Genomic DNA, 26,118 nt, shown 5'->3' with positions numbered 1-26,118 from the left:
TCTAGCCTGAAAGTGGAGCAAAGTTGAGATACCTATTCTGCGCAGCTCCAAACGCCGTAAAAGTCAACGAGGATTTTTTTTCCTGATTTATAAAAAATACTGGGCCGAAGAAGCGCCAGACGGGCGCGTGCAGGTGGCCACAAGCCTGCACGATGCAGCCACCCCCAGGCCGCGCCATGAGGGCTTGTGGGCAGCCTGCTGGCCCACTGGCCCCCTCTTTTGCTATATGAAGGGTTTCGTGCAGGAAAAAAAATCAGGGACGAGCTTTTTCGTGGATTCGCCGCCGCCACGAGGCGGAACTTGAGCAGAACCAATCTAGAGCTCCGGCAGGACGATCCTGCCGGGGAAACTTCCCTCCCGAAGGGGGAAATCGTCACCATCGTCATCACCAACACTCCTCTCATCGGAGGGGATTCATCACCATCAACATCTTCATGAGCACCATCTCATCTCCAAACCCTAGTTCATCACTTGTAACCAATCTCCATCTCGCGACTCCAATTGGTACTTGTAAGTTTGCTAGTAGTCTTAATTCCTCCTTGTAGTTGATGCTAGTTGGATTACTTGGTGGAATAGTTTATGTTCAGATCCTTGATGCTACTCATTACCTCTCTGGTCATGAATATGATTATGCTTTGTGAGTAGTTACTTTTGTTCCTGAGGACATGGGATAAGTCATGCTAATAGTAGTCATGTGAATTTGGTATTCGTTCGGTAATCTGATGTGTTGTTAATGACACACAAGTATAGGGGATCAATCATAGTCCTTTCGATAAGTAAGAGTGTCGAACCCAACGAGGAGCAGAAGGATCTGACAAGTGGTTTTCAGCAAGGTAAAATCTGCAGGCAGTGAAATTGTCGGTAACAAGTGATTGTGTGGTGAGATGATTCGTAGCAAGCAACAAGTAACAAAAGTAGCAACGGTGCAGCAAAGTGGCCCAATCCCTTTTGTAGCAAGGGACAAGCCTGGACAAAGTCTTATAGGAGGAAAAACGCTCCCGAGGACACACGGGAATTTCTGTCATGCTAGTTTTCATCATGTTCATATGATTCGCGTTTGTTACTTTGATAGTTTGATATGTGGGTGGACCGGCGCTTGGGTACTGCCCTTACTTGGACAAGCATCCCAGTTATGATTAACCCCTCTCGCAAGCATCCGCAACTACGAAAGAAGAATTAAGACAAAGTCTAACCATAGCATTAAACTAGTGGATCCAAATCAGCCCCTTACGAAGCAACGCATAAACTAGGGTTTAAGCTTATGTAACTCTTGCAACCCATCATCTACTTGCTACTTCCCAATGCCTTCCTCTAGGCCCCAATAATGGTGAAGTGTTATGTAGTCGACGTTCACATAACACCACTAGAGGAAAAACAACATACAACACATCAAATTACCGAACAGATACCAAATTCACATGACTACTATTAGCATGACTTATCCCATGTCCTCAGGAACAAAAGTAACTACTCACAAAGCATAATCATATTCATGACCAGAGAGATAATGAGTAGCATCAAGGATCTGAACATAAACTCTTTCACCAAGTAATCCAACTAGCATCAACTACAAAGAGTAATCAACACTACTAGCAACCTTACAAGTACCAATCGGAGTCGCGAGACAGAGATTGGTTACAAGAGATGAACTAGGGTTTGGAGATGAGATGGTGCTGATGAAGATGTTGATGGTGACGAGTCCCCTTCGATGAGAGGAGTGTTGGTGATGACGATGGCGATGATTTCCCCCTCCGAGAGGGAAGTTTCCCCGGCAGGATCGTCCTGCCGGAGCAATAGATTGGTTCTGCTCAAGTTCCGCCTCGTGGCGGTGGCGAAACCACGAAAAAGCTCCTCCCTGATTTTTCCTGGACGAAACCCTCCATATAGCAAAAGAGGGGAGCAAGTGGGCCAGTGGGCTGCCCAAAAGCCCTGATGGCGCGGCCTGGGGGGGGGGGGGTGGCCGCGTCGTGCAGGCTTGTGGGCACCCCCTGGTGCCCCTCTGGCACTTCTTCGGCCGAGTATTTTTGATAAATCGGGAAAAAAAATCCTCGTTGATTTTTACGGTGTTTGGAGTTGCGCAGAATAGGTATCTCAGCTTTGCTCCACTTTTAGGCCAGAATTGCAGTTGCCGGCATTCTCCCTCTTCATGTAAACCTTGCAAAATAAGAGAGAAAAGACATAAGAATTGTACCATGAAGTGAAATAACAGCCAGAAAAGCGATAAATATCAACATGAAAACATCATGCAAAATGGACGTATCAACTCCCCCAAGCTTAGACCTCGCTTGTCCTCAAGCGAAAGCCTAGCTCAATAAATATGTCCACATGTTTAGGGAGAGAGGTGTCGACAAAACTAGATACGAACATGCATGCATCATGATCAAGCTCAGAACAACAATACTAACATATAATCTCTCATGCTAAAGTGACAATTGCTTCACAAGGTAAAGCATGGATCAAGAACCTTACCGAGAAGTAACAACCGATAGCCTTTAGTCATTGAAGCAATTGCAATTTATAACAACATTAGAAAGAGTCAAATAAGAGCTTGTAAAGCAAATCCACATACTCAATCATTCTTTCGTTCTCTACAATTGCTACAACTCACGTGGTACTCATGAGATCAAAGTTTCAGCTGGACACAGAGAAAGATAGGGGCTTATAGTTTTGCCTCCCAACTTCTTACCTCAAGGGAAATGTCAACAATAATAATTCATGAATGCCTACCTCCAAGTTGACATATGAATATAGATCTTTCCCAAGCATATGACGGTAGCCAAGATAAAGGCGAAATAAGGAATTGGTGAAGATCACCATGACTCTTTGAAGGGCAAAAGGTAAAGGTACAAGATAGGCCCTTCGCAGAGGGAAGCAGAGGTTGTCATGTGCTTTTGAGGTTTGGATGCGTGTCCTCTTAGTGCGGAGGAACGTCACTTTATATTGCCCCCTGTGATAAAGAACTTTATTATGTAGTCTGTCGCTTTTATGTATTCCTCATCACAGGTTCATATAAAGCTTATTTTCCACACACTAATAGATCATACATATTAGAGAGCAATTTTTATTGCTTGCACCGATGATAACTTACTTGAGGGATCTTATTCAATCCATAGGTAGGTATGGTGGACACTCATGGCAAAACTGGTTTGAAGGTTTATGGATGCACAAGTAGTATCTCTACTTGGTGCGGGAGGTTTTGGCTAATATGAGGTGGAAGCAATCGTCACATGCTAAGGGATCTCTAATCATATAACATTGTTCGGAGCCAAGCAAGCACAATTCATTACGTTGTCTTCCTTGTCCAACATCTACTTCTAGGCATGTAATAGTTTAGTGAGTGTTCACAATCATAGATGGTGTCAGAGATGATATATTTATATGTGAACCTCTGCTTATTTATCGCTTCCTATTAATTGCAACAATGACCAAGGTCTACATTTGCCTACCCTCAACAAGTTTCAATCCTCATTCTTTTTATATGTGAAGCCATCACTTCCCATAAGATCATTACATGATCGTTCATGCTTTTGTTCTATTCTCACTCTTTTGATCATGGCAAGAGGCAAAGCCCTTCAACCAAGACACTCTTTATTATATGGCCCACGAGCAAGAATACATCGGGGGTGACACAAAGCAAAACTCAAGACTTAAACACTAAGACTTTTAAACTACTAGAGAAAAAGAAAACTAAAAAGGAAAACTAAAACAAAGGTAAATGCAAAAGATGTGATGGTGATACGATACCGGGGCAACTCCCCCAAGCTTGGCACAAGCCAAGGGGATTGCCCATACCAATGCTCAGTTGTCTTCCTTTGGTGGTGATGGTGGAGTTGTTGCAATCTTTGACTCCAAGAGGGCCATTAATCTTTGATTTATACCTTGGAGATCTGTGATATGTTTTTCCAGCAAAACAACTTCACGAGTGAGACAAGTATTGCGAGCACGAGTTGTTTCACAAAACCTCAAGAGTTCAATCAAAGATGGAGACAGTAGGTGGAGGTAGGGTTGGAGGAAATCCACTTCTTCAACTTCTTCCTTGTTGAGCACAGATTGCACTTCGTCCCATGCCTGATCCCTCTTCTTAGCTTTGCCCTTGGTTTCTTTAGGTAGTCTTCCCTTAGCCTCCATGACCTCCATCCTTTCAGATCAGCATGAACTTCTCCATAGATTTGACAGAGGTTGTTCTCCCCCACAGATTCCTGGGACGACATCTTGACCTAGATCTGCGGCAGAAAATAGGCTCGAAACAAAAAACAGAAGAAATCTGCATGATGCAGGGGTCAGACCAAACGGAAGTATATATAATGATTTTTTCCAGACCAGAAGGAGTCCCCCGAACGAAATCGGAGTCCGGGAGGCGCACGAGGTGGCCACAAGCCCTCACGACGCAGCCAGGGGGTGGGCCCGCGCCGTGCAGGCTTGTCGCCTCCTTGCGCACTTTCCGGACTACTTCCAATTTTTGTTTTTTTTTCGAATATTCCAAAACGGAGAAATTTTCCTAGTGGAAAAGTTTTGGACTCTATTTTCTTACCGAATCACATACCTCTTCGTTTTCGGAGTCTGAAACAGGGTGATAAATGTCCCTTAGGTATTCTTCCGGAGTTATGGTATTGATAATATTGCTTTCAACATTTATGGGAGTACCTGAGATATAATGCTTGATTCTCTGCCCATTTACAACTCTCGGACAATTACCTTCCATTTTGTTGATCTTGATAGCACTGGAACGATATACTTCCTCAACAACATAGGGACCTTCCCATTTGGAGAGAAGCTTGCGTGCAAAGAATCTTAAACGAGAGTTATATAGCAAGACATAATCACCTACATTGAACTCACGCTTTTGTATTCTATTATCCTGCCACCTCTTAACCTTCTCTTTGAATAACTTGGCATTCTCATATGCCTGAGTTCTCCACTCATCAAGCGAGCTAATATCAAATAACCTCTTCTCACCGGCAAGTTTGAAATCAAAGTTGAGCTCTTTGATTGCCCAATAAGCTTTATGCTCTAGCTCAAGAGGTAAATGGCATGCTTTACCATACACCATTTTGTACGGAGACATGACCATGGGATTCATATAGGCAGTTCTATAAGCCCACAGTGCATCATCGAGCTTCTTACACCAATTCTTTCTAGACCTGTTGACAGTCTTTTGCAGAATCAGTTTAATCTCTCTATTACTTAGCTCTACTTGACCACTAGACCGAGGGTGATAGGGAGACACAATTCTATGGTTGACATCGTACTTAGCAAGCGTTTTACGGAAAGCACCATGAATGAAACGTGAACCATCGTCAGTCATTAGATATCTAGGGACTCCAAATCTAGGGAAAATAACTTCTTTAAGCATCCTGATAGAAGTGTTGTGATCAACACTACTAGTGGGGATAGCTTCTACCCACTTAGTGACGTAATCAACAACAACTAGGATATGAGTATACCCATTGGATTTTGGAAAAGGTCCCATATAATCAAAGCCCCAAACATCAAATGGTTCAATGACAAGTGAATAGTTCATAGGCATTTCTTGACGTTTGATAATATTACCTATTCTTTGACATTCGTCACAAGACAAGACAAAATTACGGGCATCCTTGAAGAGAGTGGGCCAATAGAAACCTGATTGCAATACCTTGTGTGCAGTTCTATCTCCCGCATGGTGTCCTCCGTAGGCCTCAGAGTGACACTTCTGTAGGATCTGTCCCTGTTCATGTTCAGGTACACAACGTCTAATAACACCATCTACTCCTTCCTTATAAAGGTGATGATCATCCCAAAAGTAGTGTCTCAAGTCAAAGAAGAACTTCTTCTTTTGCTGGTACGTGAAACTAGGTGGTATGTATTTGGCAACGATATAGTTTGGATAATCAGCATACCATGGTGCACTACGTGAAGCATTGATGACATTCAGTTGCTCATCGGGAAAGCTATCATCAATAGGTTGTGGGTCATCAAGAACGTTCTCCAACCTAGACAAGTTATCTCCTACACGGTTATCAGCACCCATCCTGTCGACAATGTGCAAATCAAATTCTTGTAGCAAGAGAATCCATCTGATAAGTCTAGGTTTAGCGTCCTTCTTCTTCATAAGGTACTTAATAGCAGCATGATCAGTGTGAATAGTTACTTTGGAATCAACTATGTAAGACCTGAACTTTTCACATGCAAACACGACTGCTAAAAATTCCTTCTCCGTAGTGGCATAGTTTCTTTGGGCACTGTCTAGAGTTTTACTAGCGTAGTGAATAACATTCAACTTCTTGTCAACTCTTTTCCCTAGAACAACAACAACAGCATAATCACTAGCGTCACACATGATCTCAAAAGGTAAGTTCCAGTCAGGTGGTTGAACAATAGGTGCAGCTATCAAAGCCCTCTTAAGTATTTCGAAGGCTTCCTCGCAATCCTCGTCAAAGACAAAAGGAATATCCTTTTGCAAGAGATTGGTAAGAGGCCTAGAAATCTTAGAGAAGTCTTTAATGAACCTTCTATAGAAACCAGCATGACCAAGGAAACTTCTTATACCTTTGATATCTGTGGGGTATGGCATTTTCTCGATTGCATCAACCTTAGCCTTATCGACTTCAATACCTCTTTCGGAAATTTTATGTCCTAAGACGATGCATTCATTAACAATAAAGTGGCACTTCTCCCAATTCAAGACAAGATTAGTGTCTTTACATCTCTGCAAGACTCGATCAAGGTTGCTGAGGCAATCATCAAAGGAAGACCCGTAAACGGAAAAGTCATCCACGAAAACTTCAACAATCTTTTCACAAAAGTCATAGAATATAGCCATCATACATCTTTGAAAGGTGGCAGGTGCATTACATAAGCCAAAAGGCATACGTCTATAAGCAAAGGTACCGAAAGGGCAGGTGAAAGTGGTTTTCTCCTGATCAGATTGTGCAACTAGTATTTGGGAGAAACCAGAATAACCGTCTAGAAAGCAAAAGTGTGTGTGTTTGGACAACCTTTCTAGCATTTGGTCGATAAAAGGCAAAGGGTAATGATTATTCCTAGTGGCTTTATTCAATTTCCTAAAATCGATCACCGTCCTCTAGCCAGTAATAATCCTCTGTGGGATCAATTCATCCTTATCATTGGGGACAACGGTAATGCCTCCCTTCTTAGGGACGCAATGCACCGGACTCACCCAATCACTATGAGAAACAGGATAGATGATACCTGCTTCCAGGAGCTTTAGTATTTCTTTGCTCACTACTTCTTTCATCTTAGGATTCAATCTCCTTTGATGATCAGTAACTGGTTCGAAATCAGGATCAGTTTTAATCTTGTGCTGGCATAGAGTAGGACTAATGCCATTAAGATCATCAAGAGTATATCCAATAGCAGCACGGTGCTTTCTCAGAGTTTTTAATAACTTCTTTTCTTCATGCTCCGAGAGGCTAGCACTAATTATAAGAGGATATATCTCTTTTTCATCAAGATATGCATACTTAAGAGTATCTGGCAACTGTTTAAGCTCGAACACAGGATCACCCTTTGGTGGGGGTGGATCCCCAAGCAGTTCAACAGGCAAGTTATTCTTAAGAATATGATTTTGTTCTAAGACAACTCTATCTATCTCATCCCTTTCATCCATATGCATATCATTTTCATGCTCAAGCAAGTATTGCTCTAAGGGATCAGTAGGAGGTACGGCAATAGAGGCTAAGGCAATAGTCCCATCCTTACTAGGCAACTCCCTTTCATGAGGTTGTCTACCAAACTTGGAGAAATTGAACTCATGTGACACACATTCAAAGCCAACAGTGACAGTTTGCTTCTCACAATCAATATGAGCATTGACAGTATTGAGAAAAGGTTTGCCAAATATGATGGGACAAAAGCTATCTTGTGCGGTAGCAAGAACGAGGAAATCAGAAGGATACTTCGTTTTACCACACAAGACTTCAACATCCCTAACAATTCCCACATGGCAGATAGTATCTCTATTGGCAAGCTGAATAGTGACATCAGTAGGCTCTATCTCAACAGGTGCAATCTCATCTTTGATTTCATCGTATAAGGATTGAGGTATTGCACTAACACTAGCACCCACGTCACATAAACCATGATAAAAATGATCTCCTATCTTAACAGAAACCACATGCATGCCAACAACAAGCCTATGTTTGTCTCTAGCGTGAGGTTTAGCAATTCTAGCAGCATCTTCAGAGAAGTGAATATTATGTCCCTCAACTTCTTCAGATAGAAGATCTTTGATAATAGCAATGCTAGGTTCAACTCTAATTTGCTCATGGGGTGTAGGTGTTCTAATATAGCCTCTACGTATCACAGTTGAAGCTTTAGAATGATCCTTTATCCTAACAGGGAAAGGTGGTTTCTCAATGTAAGCAGTGGGAACCACAGGATCATTATAGGCAATGACTTTCTCTTCAACTTGAGTGGGTTTAACTACATTCACTTCTAAAGGAGGATGATATTTAAACCACTTCTCTTTGGGGATATCAATATGAGCAGCAAAGGATTCACACAATGAAGCTACTATCTCAGAGTCAAGTCCATACTTAGCGCTAAAGTCACAAAAATTATTTGTCTCAACAAAGGATTTAACGCAATCAAAAGTGAAATTAATACCTGACTCCTTACCTTCTTCAAGCACCCAATCTTCAGAGTTGCGTTTAATTCTCTACAATAAATTCCATTTGAAGTCAATATCTCTCTTCATAAAGCAACCGGTACAAGAAGTGTCAAGCATGGTGCGATCATCATGAGAAAGCCGAGCATAGAAGTTCTGAATGATAATTTCTCTCGAGAGCTCATGATTGGGGCATGAATATAGCATTGATTTAAGCCTCCCCAAGCTTGAGCGATGGTTTCTCTGTCACGAGGCCAAAAATTAAAAATTTAATTCCGATCACGATGTACTAAATGCATAGGATAAAACTTTTGATGAAATTCCAATTTCAACCGATTGTAGTCCCATGATCTAGTATCATCACATAGCCTATACCATGTCAACGCCTTATCCTTCAAAGATAAAGGAAAGACCTTCTTTTTTACCTCATCCTCGGGCACACCTGTAAGCTTAAATAAACCACAAACTTCATCTACATAGATTTGATGCAAGTTTGGATGTGATGTTCCATCTCATGTAAAAGGATTAGCCAGCAGTTTATCAAGCATACCCGAAGGAAATTCAAAGAAAATATTTTCAGTAGGTGCAGCAGGTTGAGGAGAAACTATTTGTGCTTCCGTTCGAGGTGAAGATACCCCGAACAAGCCCCTCAAAGGATTAGTATCCATAGTGACAAGTGACAATAAATTTCAGCACACCATATGAATGTTCCCTTACCAAGTTCCACTTACCAAAGGCGCTTCACTCCCCGGCAACGACGCCAGAAAAGAGTCTTGATGACCCACAAGTATAGGGGATCAATCGTAGTCCTTTCTATAAGTAAGAGTGTCGAACCCGACGAGGATCAGAAGGATCTGACAAGTGGTTTTCAGCAAGGTAAAATCTGCAGGCACTGAAATTGTCGGTAACAAGTGATTGTGTGGTGAGACGATTCGTAGCAAGCAACAAGTAACAAAAGTAGCAACGGTGCAAAAAAGTTGCCCAATCCCTTTTGTAGCAAGGGACAAGCCTGGACAAAGTCTTATAGGAGGAAAAACGCTCCCGAGGACACACGGGAATTTCTATCATGCTAGTTTTCATCATGTTCATATGATTCGCGTTCGTTACTTTGATAGTTTGATATGTGGGTGGACTGGCGCTTGGGTACTGCCCATACTTGGACAAGCATCGCACTTATGATTAACCCCTCTCGCAAGCATCCGCAACTACGAAAGAAGAATTAAGACAAAGTCTAACCATAGCATTAAACTAGTGGATCCAAATCAGCCCCTTACGAAGCAACGCATAAACTAGGGTTTAAGCTTTTGTCACTCTACCAACCCATCATCTACTTGCTACATCCCAATGCATTCCTCTAGGCCCAAATAATGGTGAAGTGTTATGTAGTCGACGTTCACATAACACCACTAGAGGAAAAACAACATACAACACATCAAATTACCGAACGAATACCAAATTCACATGACTACTATTAGCATGACTTATCCCATGTCCTCAGGAACAAAAGTAACTACTCACAAAGCATAATCATATTCATGACCAGAGAGGTAATGAGTAGGATCAAGGATCTGAACATAAACTCTTCCACCAAGTAATCCAACTAGCATCAACTACAAAGAGTAATCAACACTACTAGCAACCTTACAAGTACCAACCGGAGTCGCGAGGCGGAGATTGGTTACAAGAGATGAACTAGGGTTTGGAGATGAGATGGTGCTGATGAAGATGTTGATGGTGACGAGTCCCCTCCGATGAGAGGAGTGTTGGTGATGACGATGGCGATGATTTCCCCCTCCGGGAGGGAACTTTCCCCGGCAGGATCGTCCTGCCGGAGCTCTAGATTGGTTCTGCTCAAGTTCCACCTCGTGGCGGCGGCGAAAACACGAAAAAGCTCCTCCCTGATTTTTTCCTGGACGAAACCCTCCATATAGCAAAAGAGGGGAGCAAGTGGGCCAGTGGGCTGTCCACAAGCCCTCATGGCACGGCCTGGGGGGGGGGGTGGCCTCGCCGTGCATGCTTGTGGGCACCCCCTGGTGCCCCTCTGGCACTTCTTCGGCCCAGTATTTTTGATAAATCGGGGAAAAATCCTCGTTGATTTTTACGGCGTTTGGAGTTGCGCAGAATAGGTATCTCAACTTTGCTCCACTTTCAGGCCGGAATTCCAGTTGCCTGCATTCTCCCTCTTCATGTAAACCTTGCAAAATTAAAGACAAAAGGCATAAGAATTGTACCGTGAAGTGAAATAACGGCCAAAGAAGCGATAAATATCAACATGAAAACATGATGCAAAATGGACGTATCAGTTGTATGTTGTTTTTCCTCTAGTGGTGTTATGTGAACGTCGACTACATAACACTTCACCATTATTTGGGCCTAGAGGAAGGCATTGGGAAGTAGTAAGTAGATGATGGGTTGCTAGAGTGACAAAAGCTTAAACCCTAGTTTATGCGTTGCTTCGTAAGGGGCTGATTTGGATCCACTAGTTTAATGCTATGGTTAGACTTTGTCTTAATTCTTCTTTCGTAGTTGCGGATGCTTGCGAGAGGGATTAATCATAAGTGGGATGCTTGTCCAAGTAAGGGCAGTACCCAAGCGCCGGTCCACCCACATATCAAACTATCAAAGTAACGAATGTGAATCATATGAACATGATGAAAACTAACATGATAGAAATTCCCGTGTGTCCTCGGGAGCGTTTTTCCTCCTATAAGATTTTGTCGAGGCTTGTCCCTTGCTACAAAATGGATTGGGCCACTTTGCTGCACCGTTTCTCTTTTTGTTACTTGTTGCTTGCTACGAATCATCTCACCACACAATCACTTGTTACCGACAATTTCAGTGCTTGCAGATTTTACCTTGCTGAAAACCACTTGTCAGATCCTTCTGCTCCTCGTTGGGTTCGACACTCTTACTTATCGAAAGGACTACGATTGATACCCTATACTTGTGGGCCATCAAGACTCTTTTCTGGTGCCGTTGCCGGGGAGTGAAGCGCCTTCGGTAAGTGGAACTTGGTAAGGAAACATTCATATAGTGTGCTGAAATTTATTGTCACTTGTCACTATGGATACTAATCCTTTGAGGGGCTTGTTCGGGGTATCTTCACCTCAAACGGAAGCAAAAATAGTTGCTCCTCAACCTGCTGCACCTATTGAAAATATTTTCTTTGAATTTCCTTCGGGTATGCTTGAGAAACTGCTGGCTAATCCTTTTACAGGAGATGGAACATCACATCCAGACTTGCATCTAATCTATGTAGATGAAGTTTGTGGTTTATTTAAGCTTGCAGGTTTTCCCGAGGATGAGGTCAAGAAGAAGGTCTTTCCTTTATCTTTGAAGGATAAGGCGTTGACATGGTATAGGCTATTTGATGATACTGGATCATGGGACTACAATCGGTTGAAATTGGAATTTCATCAAAAGTTTTATCCTATGCATTTAGTACATCATGATCGGAATTATATTTATAATTTTTGGCCTCGTGACAGAGAAAGCATCGCTCAAGCTTGGGGGACGCTTAAATCAATGCTATATTCATGCCCCAATCATGAGCTCTCGAGAGAAATTATCATTCAGAACTTCTATGCTTGGCTTTCTCATGAAGATCGCACCATGCTTGACACTTCTTGTACCGGTTGCTTTATGAAGAGAGATAATGACTTCAGATGGAATTTGTTGGAGAGAATTAAACGCAACTCTGAAGATTGGGAGCTTGAAGAAGTTAAGGAGTCAGGTATGAATTTCACGTTTGATTGTGTTAAATCCTTTGTTGAGACAAATACTTTTTGTGACTTTAGCGCTAAGTATGGATTTGACTCTGAGATAGTAGCTTCACTCTGTGAATCCTTTGTTGCTCATATTGATCTCCCCAAAGAGAAGTGGTTTAAATATCATCCTCCTTTAGAAGTCAATGTAGTTAAACCCACTCCAGTTGAAGAGAAAGTCATTGCCTATAATGATCCTGTGGTTCCCACTGCTTACATTGAGAAACCACCTTTCCCTGTTAGGATAAAGGATCACTCTAAAGCTTCAACTGTGATACGTAGAGGCTATATTAGAACACCTACACCCCCTGAGCAAATTAGAGTTGAACCTGGCATTGCTATTATCAAAGATCTTCTGTCTGACGATGTTGAGGGACATAATATTCACTTATGTGAAGATGCTGCTAGAATTGCTAAACCTCACGCTAGAGACAAACATAGGCATGTTGTTGGCACGCCTGTTGTTTCTGTTAAGATAGGAGATCATTGTTATTATGGTTTATGTGACGTGGGTGCTAGTGTTAGTGCAATACCTCAATCCTTATACGATGAAATCAAAGATGAGATTGCACCTGTTGAGATAGAGCCTATTGATGTCACTATTCAGCTTGCCAATAGAGATACTATCTGCGCTGTGGGAATTGTTAGGGATGTTGAAGTCTTGTGTGGTAAAACGAAGTATCCTGCTGATTTCCTCGTTCTTGCTATCGCACAAGATAGCTTTTGTCCCATCTTATTTGGCAGACCCTTCCTCAATACCGTCAATGCTCATATTGACTGTGAGAAGCAAACTGTCACTGTTGGTTTTGAAGGTGTGTCACATGAGTTCAATTTCTCCAAGTTTGGTAGACAACCTCATGAAAAGGAGTTGCCTAGTAAGGATGAAACTATTGCCTTAGCTTCTATTGCCGTGCCTCCTACTGATCCCTTAGAGAAATACTTGCTTGAGCATGAAAATGATATGCATATGGATGAAAGGTATGAAATAGATAGAGTTGTCTTAGAACAATATCCTATCCTTCAGAATAACTTGCGTGTTGAATTGCTTGGGGATCCACCTCCACCAAAGCGTGATCCTGTGTTCGAGCTTAAATAGTTGCCTGATACTCTTAAATATGCCTATCTTGATGAAAAAGAGATATATCATGTCATTATTAGTGCTAGCCTCTCGGAGCATGAAGAAAAGAAGTTACTAAAACTATGAGGAAGCACCGTGCTGCTATTGGATATACTCTTGATGATCTTAAGGGCATTAGTCCCACTCTATGCCAGCACAAGGTTAAAACCGATCCTGACTTCAAACCAGTTGTTGTTCATCAAAGAAGATTGAATCCTAAGATGAAAGAAGTAGTAAGAAAAGAAATACTAATGCTCATGGAAGCGGGTATTATATATCATGTTGCTCATAGCGACTGGGTGAGTCCGGTGCATTGCGTTCCTAAGAAGGGAGGCATTACCGTTGTCCCTAATGATAAGGATGAATTGATCCCACATAGGATTTTTACTGGCTATAAGATGGTGATCGATTTTAGGAAACTGAATAAAGCCACTAGGAAAGATCATTACCCTCTGCCTTTTAGCGACCAAATGCTAGAAATGCTGTCTAAACACACACACTTCTGCTTTCTAGACGGTTATTCTGGTTCCTCCCAAATACCAGTTGCACAATCTCATCAGGAGAAAACCACTTTCACCTACCCTTTCAGTACCTTTGCTTATAGACGTATGCCTTTTGGCTTATGCAATGCACTTGCCACCTTTCAAAGATGTATGATGGCTATATTCTCTGACTTCTGTGAAAAGATTGTTGAGGTTTTCATGGATGACTTCTCTATTTACAGGTCTTCTTTTGATGATTGCCTCAGCAACCTTGATCGAGTCATACAGAGATGTAAAGCCACCAATCTTGTCTTGAATTGGGAGAAGTGCCACTTTATGGTTAATGAAGGTATCGTCTTAGGACATAAAATTTATGAAAGAGGTATTGAAGTCGATAAGGCTAAGGTTGATGCAATCGAGAAAATGCCATACCCCATAGATATCAATGGTATAAGAAGTTTCCTTGGTCATGCTGGTTTCTATAGAAGGTTCATTAAAGACTTCTTTAAGATTTCTAGGCCTCTTACCAATCTCTTGCAAAAGGATATTCCTTTTGTCTTTGACGATGATTGTGAGGAAGCCTTTGAAATACTTAAGAGGGCTTTGATAACTGCACCTATTGTTCAACCACCTGATTGGAACTTACCTTTTGAAATCATGTGTGATGCTAGTGATTATGCTGTTGGTGCTGTTCTAGGGCAAAGAGTCGATAGGAAGTTGAATGTTATTCACTACGCTAGTAAAACTCTAGACAGTGCCCAGAGAAACTATGCTACTACGGAAAAGGAATTTTTAGCAATCGTGTTTGCATGTGAAAAGTTCAGGTCTTACATAGTTGATTCCAAAGTCACTATTCACACTGATTATGCTGCTATTAAGTACCTCATGGAGAAGAAGGATGCTAAACCTAGACTTATCAGATGGGTTATCTTGCTACAAGAATTTGATTTGCACGTTGTTGACAGAAAGGGTGCTGATAACCCCGTAGCAGATAACTTGTCTAGGTTGGAGAACGTTCTTGTTGACCCACAACCTATTGATGATAGCTTTCCCGGTGAGCAACTGAATGTCATCAATGCTTCACGTAGTGCACCGTGGTATGCTGATTTTGCAAACTATATCGTTGCCAAATATATACCACCTAGTTTCAGATACCACCAAAAGAAGAAATTCTTCTTTGACTTGAGACACTACTTTTGGGATGATCCTCACCTTTATAAGGAAGGAGTAGATGGTGTTATTAGACGTTGTGTACCTGAACATGAACAGGGACAGATCCTACAGAAGTGTCACTCCGAGGCCTAGGGAGGACACCATGCAGGAGATAGAACTGCACACAAGGTATTGCAATCATGTTTCTATTGGCCCACTTTCTTCAAGGATGCCCGTAAGTTTGTCTTGTCTCGTGACGAATGTCAAAGAATAGGTAATATTAGCAGTCAGGAAATGCCTATGAACTATTCACTTGTCATTGAACCATTTGATGTCTGGGGCTTTGATTATATGGGACCTTTTCCAAAATGCAACGTGTATACTCATATCCTAGTTGTTGTTGATTACGTCACTAAGTGGGTAGAAGCTATCCCCACTAGTAGTGCTGATCACAACACCTCTATCAGGATGCTTAAAGAAGTTATTTTCCCTAGATTTGGAGTCCTTAGATATCTAATGACCGATGGTGGTTCACACTTCATTCATGGCGCTTTCCGTAGAACACTTGCTAAGTACGATGTCAACCATAGAATTGCGTCTCCCTACCACCCTCAGTCCAGTGGTCAAGTAGAGCTAAGCAACAGAGAGATTAAACTAATTCTGCAAAAGACTGTCAACAGGTCTAGAAAGAATTGGTCTAAGAAGCTCGATGATGCACTGTGGGTTTATAGAACTGCCTATAAGAATCCCATGGGCATGTTTCCGTACAAAATGGTGTACGGTAAAGCATGACATTTACCTCTTTAGCTAGAGCATAAAGCTTATTGGGCAATCAAAGAGCTCAACTTTGATTTCAAACTTGCCGGTGAGAAGAGGTTATTTGACATTTGCTCGCTTGATGAATGGAGAACTCGGGCATATGAGAATGCCAAGTTGTTCAAAGGGAAGGTTAAGAGGTGGCATGATAAGAGGATACAAAAGCGTGGGTTCAATGTAGGTGATTATGTCTTGGTATATAACTCTCGATTAAGATTCTTTGCAGGCAAGCTTCTCTCTAAATTGGAAGGCCCCTATGTTGTTGAGGAAGTATATCGATCCGGTGCTATCAAGATCAACAACACAGAAGGTAATTGTCCGAGAGTTGTAAATGGGCAGAGAATCAAGCATCATATCTCAGGTACTCCCATAAATGTTGAAAGCAATATCATCAATACCATAACTCCGGAAGAATACCTAAGGGATATTTATCAGCCTGTTTCAGACTCCAAAAACGAAGAGGTATGTGATTCGGTAAGAAAACAGAGTCCAAAACTTTTCCAGTAGGAAATTTTCTCCGTTTTGGAATGTGTGAAAAAATAAAAAAGTTGGAAGTAGTCCGGAAAGTGCGCAAGGAGGCGACAAGCCTGCACGGCACGGGCCCACCCCTTGGCCGCGCCGTGAGGGCTTGTGGCCACCTCGTGCGCCTCCCAGACTCTGTTTGCGTGCAGGGTACTCCTCCTGGTCTGGAAAAATCATTATATATATTCCTGTTTGGTCTGACCCCTCCATCACTCAGATTTCCTCTGTTTTTCGTTTCGAGTCTGTTTTCTGCCGCAGATTTAGGGCAAGATGTCTTCTCAAGATTCAGAGGGGGAGAGCTTTGTGGCAGATTACCTTGCTAATCCCATGGTCTATGGGGACTTGTATCCTTATGGCTGGACCACTGATGAGGAAGAAGATTATGATCCGAAGGGGAAGTAACAAACAAGTTCCGATGAAGAGGAGGCTCCTCTACCTCAACCTGGACACACGCATGTGGAGTTCAAGAAGTCGAGCCTCCTTGACTCAAGGAAGAAGCCTAAGAATTTTTTTATCCCTTCTCGTTTCTTGCAGGAGAGTAAGCAGGAATTATGCCAAAGGGTGTTGAAGCTTGAAGAGGAAAGTGATGATCTGAGAGAGCAGAATTGTATGCTCAAGTGGAAATTAAACAAGCTCAAGACCTTTGCAACAACTCCTCCACCACCACCAAAGGAAGAAAACTGAGCATGGGCATGGGAATCCCCTTGGCTTGTGCCAAGCTTGGGGGAGTTGCCCCGATATCGTATCACCATCACATCTTTTGCCTTTACCTTTGTTTTAGTTTTCCTTTTCAGTTTTCTCTTTCTCTAGTAGATTAAAAGTCTTAGTGTTTTAGTCTTGAATTTTGCTTTGTGTCACCCCCGATGTATTCGAGCTCGTGAGCCATATAATAAAGGGTGTCTTAGTTGAAGGGCTTTGCCTCTTGCCATGATCAAAAGAGTGAGAAAAGAACAAACGCATGAAAGATCATGTAATGATCTTATGGGAAGTGATGGCTTCACATATAAAAAGAATGAGGATTGAAACTTGTTGAGGGTAGGAAAACGTAGACCTTGGTCATGGTTGCAATTAATAGGAAGTGACAAAGAAGGAGAGGTTCACATATAAATATATCATCTCTGACACCATCTATGATTGTGAACACTCACTAAACTATTGCATGCCTAGAAGTAGATGTTGGACAAGGAAGACAACATAATGAATTGTGTTTGCTTGGTTCCGACCAATGTTATATGATTAGAGATCCCTTAGCATGTGACGATTGCTTCCACCTCACCATTGGCCAAACCTCCCGCACTAAGTAGAGATACTACTTGTGCATCCATAAACCATCAACCCAGTTTTTCCATGTGAGTCCACCATACCTACCTATGGATTGAATAAGATCCCTCAAGTAAGTTGTCATCGGTGTAAGCAATAAAAATTGCTCTCTAATATGTATGATCTATTAGTGTGTGGAAAATAAGCTTTGTATGAACCTGTGATGAGGAAGACATAAAAGCGACAGACTACATAATAAAGTTCTTTATCACAGGGGGCAATATAAAGTGACGTTCCTCCGCAGTAAGAGGACACGCATCCAAACCTCAAAAGCACATGACAACCACTGCTTCCCTCTGCGAAGGGCCTATCTTGTACCTTTACTTTTTGCCCTTGAAAGAGTCATGGCGATCTTCACCAATTCCTTATTTCGCCTTTATCTTGGCTAACGTCATATGCTTGGGAAAGATCTCTATTCATATGTCAACTTGGAAGTAAGTATTCATGAATTATTATTGTTGACATTACCCTTGAGGTAAGCAGTTGGGTGGCAAAACTATAAGTCCCTATCTTTCTCTGTGTCCAGCTGAAACTTTGATCTCATGAGTACCACGTGAGTTGTAGAAATTGTAGAGAACGAAAGAATGATTGAGTATGTGGATTTTCTTTACAAACTCTTATTTGACTCTTTCTGATGTTGTGATAAATTGCAATTGCTTCAATGACTAAAGGCTATCGGTTGTTACTTTTCGGTACGGTTCTTGATCCGTGCTTTACTTTGTGAAGGAATTATCACTTTAGCATGAGGATTATATGTTGGTGTTGCTGTTCTGATCATGATCATGATGCATGCATGTTCGTATCTTGTTTTGTCTACACCTCTCTCCCTAAACATGTGGACATATTTATTGAGCTAGGCTTTCGCTTGAGGACAAGCAAGGTCTAAGCTTGGGGGAGTTGATACGTCCATTTTGCATCATGTTTTCATGTTGTTATTTAGCGCTTCTTGGGCTGTTATTTCACTTCACGGTACAATTCTTATGCCTTTTCTCTCTTATTTTGCAAGGTTTACATGAAGAGGGAGAATGCCGGCAGCTGGAATTCTGGCCTGAAAGTGGAGCAAAGTTGAGATACCTATTATGCGCAACTCCAAACGCCGTAAAAATCAACGAGGATTTTTTTTCCTTATTTATAAAAAATACTGGGCCAAAGAAGCGCCAGAGGGGCGCGTGCGGGTGGCCACAAGCCTGCACGGCGCGGCCACCCCCCAGGCTGCGCCATGAGGGCTTGTGGGCAGCCTGCTGGACCACTGGCCCCCTCTTTTGCTATATGAAGGGTTTCATCCCGGAAAAAATTAGGGAGGAGCTTTTTCGTGGATTCGCCACCGCCACGAGGCGGAACTTGAGCAGAACCAATCTAGAGCTCTGGCAGGACGATCCCGCCGGGGAAACTTCCCTCTCGGAGGGGGAAATCGTCGCCATCGTCATCACCAACACTCCTCTCATCGCACAAGACTTGTCACCATCAACATCTTCATCAGCACCATCTCATCTACAAACCCTCGTTCATCACTTGTAACCAATATCCGTCTCGCGACTCCGATTGGTACTTGTAAGGTTGCTAGTAGTGTTAATTACTCCTTGTAGTTGATGCTACTTGGATTACTTGGTGGAAGAGTTGATGTTCAGATCCTTGATGCTACTCATTACCTCTCTGGTCATGAATATGATTATTCTTTCTGAGTAGTTACTTTTGTTCCTAAGGACAAGGGATAAGTCATGCTAATAGTAGTCATGTGAATTTGGTATTCGTTCGGTAATTTGATGTGTTGTATGTTGTTTTTCCTCTAGTGGTGTTATGTGAACGTCGACTACATAACACTTCACCATTATTTGGGCCTAGAGGAAGGCATTGGGAAGTAGTAAGTAGATGATGGGTTGCTAGAGTGACAGAAGCTTAAACCCTAGTTTATGCGTTGCTTCGTAAGGGGCTGATTTGGATCCACTAGTTTAATGATATGGTTAGACTTTGTCTTAATTCTTCTTTCGTAGTTGCGGATGCTTGCGAGAGGGGTTAATCATAAGTGGGATGCTTTTCCAAGTAAGGGCAGTACCCAAGCGCCGGTCCACCCACATATCAAACTATCAAAGTAACGAACGCGAATCATATGAACATGATGAAAACTAGCATGACAGAAATTCCCGTGTGTCCTCGGGAGCGTTTTTCCTCCTATAAGACTTTGTCCAGGCTTGTCCCTTGCTACAAAAGGGATTGGGCCACTTTACTGCACCGTTTCTACTTTTGTTACTTGTTGCTTGCTACGAATCATCTCACCACACAATCACTTGTTACCGACAATTTCAGTGCTTGCAGATTTTACCTTGCTGAAAACCACTTGTCAGATCCTTCCGCTCCTCGTTGGGTTCGACACTCTTACTTATCGAAAGGACTACAATTGATCCCCTATACTTGTGGTTCATCACACATCTTACTAAGCTGAATGATATAGCCACCCTATTCACGAGTGAGGAAAAAATTCGCCATTACTATATCCTTAAGTTGTTTCCTTTCTCACTAAAGGGTGATGCTAAGACTTGGTTTACTTCTCTTGCTCCTGGTTGTGTGCGTAGTCCCCAGGATATGATATACTACTTCTTTGAGAAATATTTTCCTGCCCATAAGAAACAAGCTGCCTTGCAGGATATATATATATAACTTTGTGCAAGTTGAAGAAGAGAGTCTCCCACAAGCTTGGGGGAGGCTTGTCCAATTATTGAATGCTTTTCCCGATCACCCTCTTGAGAAGAATGAAATACTTGATATCTTTTATAATGGACTAACCGATGCTTCTAGGGACCACCTAGATAGTTGTGCTAGTTGTGTTTTCGGGGAACGAACTGTGGAACAAGATGAAATTCTATTGAATAATATCTTGAGCAATGATAATGCTTGGACTATTCCCGAACCACCTCCGAAGCCAACTCCGAAGAAAAGAGGTATTCTATTCCTCAGTCCTAAAGATATGCAAGAAGCCAAGAAATCTATGTTAGAGAAAGGTATTAAATCTGAAGATGTTAAGAATCTACCACCTATCGAAGAAATACATGGTCTTGATAACCCTACAGAGGTAGTAGAGGTAAATTCTCTTCGTAGATTCAATGAGAGTGATATACCCTATGATAAACCTGCTAGCTTATGCTTAGATGAATTTGATAACTTCGTTGCCAAACAACAAAGTTTCAATGATTATGTTAGCAGACAATTGGAACAAAATGCTCGCATGATTAATCATATAAGTGTTTGTGTGGATAGAAATGTCAATGATCTTAAGCTTTTGAGTAAACATGCCTGTATGGTCACTACTCAAGTAGAACAAGTACTTAAGGCTCAAAATGACTTGCTCAATGAGTTGAATGACAATTATGTTAGAGTCATCACTACAGGTGGTAGAATGACTCAGGAACCTTTGTATCTTGAAGGCCATCCTAAGAGAATTGAACAAGATTCTCAAGGAGTGAACACTGAGGCACCTAGTCATCCTGGTAATAGGAAGAAAAAGAAAGATGATAGGAACTTGTATGCTCGCAAACCTGTTGCTGTTACACCTGAGAATCCAAATGATGTCTCTGTTTCTGATGCCGAAACACAATATGGTGATGAACATGAGCCTAGTGATAATATTGATAGTGGTGTTCATGTTGATGCTCAACCTAGTAATGATAAGGATGTGGAGATTGAACCTAGTGTTGATCTTGATAACCCACAACCTAAGAACAGGAGATATGATAAGAACAACTTTATTGCTAGGAAGCATGGTAAAGAAAGAGAACCATGGATTCAGAAACCCATGCCCTTTCCTCCCAAACCATCTAAGAAAAAGGATGATGAAGATTTTGAGCGCTTTGTTGAAATGATTAGACCTGTCTTTCTGCAAATGTGTTTGACAGATATGCTCAAAATGTCTCCTTATTCTAAGTACATGAAAGATATTGTTACTAATAATAGGAAGATACATGAGGTTGAGATTTCCACCATGCTTGCTAATTACACCTTCAAGGGTGGAACTCCTAAGAAACTAGGTGATCCCGGAGTGCCCACTATACCTTGCTCCATTAAAGGAAATTATGTTAGAACTGCTTTATGCGATCTTGGAGCTGGTGTTAGTGTTATGCCTCTCTCTCTTTATCGTAGACTTGAATTGGATAAGTTGACACCCACTGAAATGTCTTTGCAAATGGCCGATAAATCATCTGCTTTTCCTATCGGCATTTGCGAGGATGTGCGTGTTGTGGTTGCGAACGTTACTATCTTAACGAACTTTGTTATTTTGGATATTCCCGAGGATGATGCCATGATTGTCATCCTTGGAAGACCCTTTTTAAACACTACAGGGGCTGTTATTGATTGCAACAAAGGCAATGTCACTTTCCATGTTAATGGTAATGAGCACACGGTGCACTTTCTGAAGAAACAATATCGAGTACATTGCATCAATGCTATTGAAAAATCTTCATCAATTCTTATTGGAAGCTTTGAATTCCCTATACCTACTGTCAAGATGAAGTATGATTTACTTGTTGGGGATAAGCACATCCCCGTTGAGGTAACCTAGTGATTATTCAAAAATTCTCCGGTTTTATGTGATTCGGAAAAAGTTTGTCAAGGAGACTTGATCAACCTCATTGACGGATTTCTTTTGATGACCATGAGATGGATTTCTTTCTGTCCCCAATTTTTACTTTCTCTTTGTTAGAAGAAAAATGATAAATATAGCTTTATTTTTCCTGTTTTCTGCTTTTTCTCGTTATTCTTTTGCTTGTTCGGAGCTTTCCCGTGTAAATAATTTTCTTTTTCTTTGGGTCAAGGCAAAAGAGCATGGTTAAAATGTTTAGTGGCTCTCACATGCATATTTGTTTATCCGCCCAAGAGCCATATTACTTTGTATTCTCCTTTGAGTTTGCTTGCAGATTCCAGCTTAGTCCAATGCACGAACACTCTCATTATTATTCACATTATTTGGTCGTGCAAGTGAAAGGCAATAATGACGATATATGATGAAGTGACTGAGCCTGGAAAAGCTGGTATGAACTTGACCTATTTTGTTTTTGTAAATATGACTAGCTCTTCGTTCCTAATTCAGCATTGTTATGAGAGAAACATGTTTGCAATGACAACTTAGAGATCATAGTTTCTGATGCCATGCTTAATTAGCTAGGAGCTTATAATGGTCTGTCTTGGATGCTAACATGAATTTCAAGATGATTATGATGTAGTATGATAGGATGGTATCCTCCTTTGAATGATTCAAGTGGCTTGACTTGGCACATGTTCACGCATGTAGTTGAAAAAAAATCAACATAGCCTCTATGATATTCATGTTTATGGTGATTTATATCGTACTCATGCTTGCACTCAATGTTGGTTAATTTCAATGCATATTGATGACTGTTGTCACTCTCTAGTTGGTCGCTTCCCAGTCTTTTGCTAGCCTTCACTTGTACTAAGCGAGAATACTGCTTGTGCATCCACTTCCATAAACCCAAAGTTGTTCCATATGAGTCCACCATACCTACCTATATGCGGTATCTACCTGCCGTTCCAAGTAAATTCGCATGTGCCACCCTCTAAACCTTCAAGTAATAGTCTGTTTTGTATGCTCTAACCGCTCATGTGGTGACAAGGGGCGGTCGGTATCTTCCATGCTAGGCGTGTTATCATCGATACGTGTTTATTCACTATCACTCACGAGAAAGGGGCCGGTAATTGGAATGCCCAGTTCCATGCTCAAATCGAAAAAATAATTGCAAACAAAACTCCCCCTGTATTGTTGTTAGTATGGACGGCACCCGAGGATTCGTCTAGTCGTGGAGTGTGATTGATCGGTGGTGGGGGAGTCAAAACTTTACTTTTCTGTTTGGGAACCGGTTATAATATGTGTAGCATGGAAGATGGTGAAAACTCTTGGTCATCGCGTTGACATTGAAAGCATGCCACCCAAAATTATTTATCTCTGTTTTTAAAGGTTGAGCTCTGGCACCTCTGCAAATCAATGCTTCCCTCTGCAAAGGGCCTGTCTATTTACGTTCCTGTTGAGTCATCCTCTTCTTATAAAAGCACCAATTAGAGAGCACCTCTGTCATTTTTATGCTTTGCTTTTAACTGTGATTGAGTATGACTATGACTGGATCTTCTTTGCCATGAATTACATGTTTAGTCAGTCCTTAGTCTTTAAAGGTGCTCTGCATTTATGTTTTGCGGTCTCAGAAAGAGCTAGCGAGATACCATATGTTCGTACTGCTTCATGATTGTTTCGATTGAAGTGTTGACGTTTGAAACTTATTATTATTTGCTCGCTAGTTGATTATGCCATTGATATGAGTACATCATGAGACCTAAATGTCATTGCTTTTGTGGTTAGCTTATGATGTTGCTGAAAATCTGAATATGAGTTAGACACAATTACAACAACAAGATCAAACAGAGTTCATAAAAGTTTTTCTTTTGTCTCTTTCAGTTTGTCAACTGAATTGCTTGAGGACAAGCAAGGCTTTAAGCTTGGGGGAGTTGATACGTCCCCATCGTATCTACTTTTCCAAACTCTTTTTCCCTTGTTTTGGACTCTAATTTGCATGATTTGAATGGAACTAACCCGGACTGACGCCGTTTTCAGCAGAATTGCCATGGTGTTGTTTTTGCGTAGAAATAAAAGTTCTCGGAATGACCTGGAAATTTACGAGGATTTTTTGTGGAATATATAAAAAATACTGGCGCAAGAATTACTTGGAGGGACGAAGCCAGGAGCCCACAAGCCCAGGAGGTGCGGGCCCCCCTGGCCGCGCCTGGCAGGCTTGTGAGGCCCTCTTGGCTCTGCAGGCTCCAACTCTAGCTCTATATATTCTCTCTCGCCCGGAAAAAATTAAGAGAGAAGAGTTCATCGCGTTTTACGATACGGAGCTGCCGCCACCACCTGTTCTTCCTCTGGAGGGCAGATCTGGAGTCCGTTCTGGGCTCCGGAGAGGGGAAATCGTCGTCGTCGTCATAACCAACCATCCTTCATCGCCAATTCCATGATGCTCTTCACCGTTCGTGTGTGATCTCATCATAGGCTTGCTGGACAGTGATGGGTTGGATGAGATCTATCATGTAATCGAGTTAGTTTTGATGGGGTTTGATCCCTAGTATCCACTATGTTCTAAGATTGATGTTGCTACTAATTTGCTATGCTTAATGCTTGTCACTAGGGCCCGAGTGCCATGATTTCAGATCTGAACCTATTATGTTTTCATCAATATATGTGTGTTCTTGATCCTATCTTGCAAGTTGTAGTCACCTACTATGTGTTATGACCCGGCAACCCCGGAGTGACAATAGCCGGTACCACTCCCGGAGATGACCATAGTATGAGGACTTCATGTATTCACTATGTGCTAATGCTTTGTTCCGGTTCTCTATTAAAAGGAGACCTTATGTAACATCCCAAATTTCCTAATTTGGAATGTTTTACATTGTAGCTAAGCATCTATGCATAGTGATTGAAATAAAGTTTCATTTAAATTCTTTCGACTTTTGCTTTTGCATTTCTATTTTTTTCTTCACATGAGAAATGCCGGGAAATAATCTCTTGCACGCAAGAGAGAGCAGGAGGAAAATGACCCTCAAAATGTGAGGCATTTCTGTAATATTTTGAGCCAAGAAAGCCAAAGTTTTATTGTGAAAATAATTGCAAAAAGAAAATATAGCATAAGGGATTTTTTCTGAAAAAACATTTTTTTAAAGTTTTTATTTTTGCCTTGGAAAAATGTTAATCGAGTAGAGGACATTTTTCTGATCATTTTGGTATATAATACCCTATATTGATTATTTCATTTGTTTCCTTTTATTCCCTTTTAAGTTTCTGTTTTTGAAAAAAAAAATCTAAAACGGGAATACCCACCCGAGCGCATCTTAGCCGGCCCACCAAATCCCGCTGGCCAAAATTCCTCCGCCGCCCAACTGCACCCAGCGCCCCTCTACCCCACCCGCTGCCCCTGGGCCCCGCCCCGCGCCAACCCCACCCGCAGTGCCCTACCCCCCGCAGCGCCACCCCCCCTTCTCCCCTTTTCTTTTTTTCCTTTTCTTTTTTTCCTTCCCTCTTCTTCTTCCTTCCTTCTTTCTTTCTCCCGTAACTTTCCTTCCATGGCCGGCCGAGCCGAGCTCACCGGGATTGCCCCGACCTGCTGTTCCTGCCCCGCCCGAGCCCCCTAGCCCCCCCTATAAATACCCCCACGGCCACCTCACCCCGTTCCCCTAGCCGCCGCCCCCTGCCCAAGCCCCGCCGAGCCTCGCCCATGGCGCCCTGCTGCTCTCTCCCCGCCCCGAGCTGCCTCCCCACCGCCACCAATCGCCCGAGGAGGACCG

This window comes from Hordeum vulgare, chromosome 5H, assembly GCF_904849725.1.
Source record: "Hordeum vulgare subsp. vulgare chromosome 5H, MorexV3_pseudomolecules_assembly, whole genome shotgun sequence".
In the NCBI taxonomy this organism is placed as follows: domain Eukaryota; kingdom Viridiplantae; phylum Streptophyta; class Magnoliopsida; order Poales; family Poaceae; genus Hordeum; species Hordeum vulgare.
Note: the sequence above shows the minus strand (reverse complement) of the source record.